The sequence below is a fragment of the Lactuca sativa genome, chromosome 7 (assembly GCF_002870075.4).
Source record: "Lactuca sativa cultivar Salinas chromosome 7, Lsat_Salinas_v11, whole genome shotgun sequence".
In the NCBI taxonomy this organism is placed as follows: domain Eukaryota; kingdom Viridiplantae; phylum Streptophyta; class Magnoliopsida; order Asterales; family Asteraceae; genus Lactuca; species Lactuca sativa.
Window position 1 is genome coordinate 60,090,805 of NC_056629.2, and position 2,293 is coordinate 60,093,097.

Sequence of the window (2,293 nt, forward strand, 5' to 3'; positions counted from 1 at the left end):
ATTTGGTTCAAGGTTCCTTTCTTATCTTAATAAAAAAATAGTTTTTATTCACGTGTCACTTTGTTGAAGCTTCTTTTGTACACGTGTCGTTCTCTTGAAGCTCCAGATATTTTTTTCCCCGCTCATTTCAGTTACCGCTTAATTACATTTATACCCTTTTTCATAATTTTACATTTTTAAATGCAATTTGATTTACTATGTAAATCCCGTTAACTTAGGCAATGTATCCATGGAATTAGCATATTTCCTGCATTCTGATTCTTTCTATCTCATAAAATCAACATAATTTATTTGAATTCCAATTGTTGAAAATAAAATGATTAAATCTTATCTATTTCAAATTTAAACATTCCTGTGTATAACCGATAGTTTCTTTACGAAATTTCAAAAACCAAGCATTAATATATACCTCAACGATTTTAGTATTGCCCATTCATTATGCTATTCTTCATTCTTCTGTCTTCTGTCTTCTTGTTTCAATTGCATATCACAAATTTAAATTCAGGTTAGCTATTCTACCTTCTTCTTCCTGTTATATTAGACATAAATTATGTGTTTTCATGTGTGTTCTGTGTGACTTTGTTTATGTTTATTAAAATTTGTCAAGAACTCTCCATCCAGACTTCTTCCTGCTATATTAGATATACGTATGAAAAGTTTTGTCAATAATTAAAGATAAACAAAATATACCTGTTGTTTGAGGATTGCTTCCATCTAACCTAATATCTTTTTACATCTTCAATATAGCAATTGTAACTAATCTGTTATGCAATAGCAACTTCATACTATATCAATCATCTCAATGTTTGGCTTAAAAGCAACTAACATTACTAAACCAACATATAAACATGTTTTTTAGTAGTATATAATTAATCTTCTTAATAATTAAATTTTGCCAAAGTCTTAGAAAATTATGATTATTTGATTATTAGATGTAGAAACCGCAAACATATATCCAAAAATAATCTTTATAACATGTCTTGTTAGAAATAATTATTAGATTTCGATTATATCGTATTACATATTCATTTTAAACGGTTACCCAAACTCTTTATAATTTTAAAGTTGTTATCGAGCTTTCTTTATATTTTTGTTGGTTGGTAGAGTTTGTTGGACCTATCATATATTGGAATACACATACATTTTATGCGGTTTCTGATATGAAGAGCACTCCCAAGACACTATATACACATCAAAATGAGAGAATATGTAAATATATATAGTTGAAAGAAATAAGTATAAATTCTCTCAAGGTTTGGCTTAAAAAGCAATTAACATTAGTAAACCATTATATAGAATTCGGGAGTATTTTTGGTATAATTATGTAAACATTTAGGTATAACTATTTGAACCTGATCCCATTCAAGGGTATAATTGGTATAATTGTTTAAAGTTATTCTTAATGATTTTATGTCAATTTTACTAATGTTATTATTATTGTGTGCAATCGTCATCAGCACGTAGTATCTCCAAATGTGTCGTAAAATGTTGTCTATGAAAATGAAAACGTCAGCTTAGATAACTCATATGCATATCAACATACAACCTTGCAATCTCCTTCAACTATATCATTTTATGCAATTAATCTATATAAAAAAACAAAAATCAAAATACGTTAGCTTGTATTTTCATGCTATGTTACATATTAAATTAAAATAACGATTATATATTTACCGAAAAATCATCTAACTATCTTTAAAACTAATTATGTTCAAATCTTGATTAATATTATGCTTTATAAACGTTTCAATTTTGTTTTATTTAGTCAGCTAGCTGTGTAATACATGAGTTATAACATAATTTAGATTTATAAATAACTCATATATTTTGATTACTGACAAAATATGCAAAAAGTAAAAATAACAATATTAAAAGAAGATATGTTGAGAGTGGGATTTGAACCCACGCCCTTTCGGACCAGAACCTTAATCTGGCGCCTTAGACCAACTCGGCCATCTCAACTTCATGCTTCCAAAATCAATTAATAAATAGAACACATTTAACTTTATTATCGATTGTTTTTTACGTTTTTTGGTTTGTGGATAACGGAATACAAAATTATATGTAATTAATCAATTATAATCTTCATTTATATTAATTCATATTTAAGTGATGAACCCAAATCATGGAAATCAAGGGCGGACACAGGATTTCATAGTAGGGGTTGCACGAAAAGATTAGAGGTTGCACGATAGTAGAAAAATTAAAAAATTTAAAAAATTTCGAAAATTTTTCCACTGCGGCCGGAAAATTTAGGGGTTGCCGGTGCCACCCCGGAACCCCCCTAAATCCG

General features: G+C 28.3%; 1 non-coding gene across 1 annotated transcript; it reads right to left on the reverse strand.

Annotated features, from left to right (window-relative positions):
* Positions 1-1,881: 1,881 nt before the first annotated feature.
* Positions 1,882-1,962, reverse strand: TRNAL-AAG (transfer RNA leucine (anticodon AAG)). The gene has a single exon. It is a non-coding gene; the product is annotated as a tRNA-Leu (tRNA).
* Between the last annotated feature and the right edge of the window lie 331 nt (positions 1,963-2,293).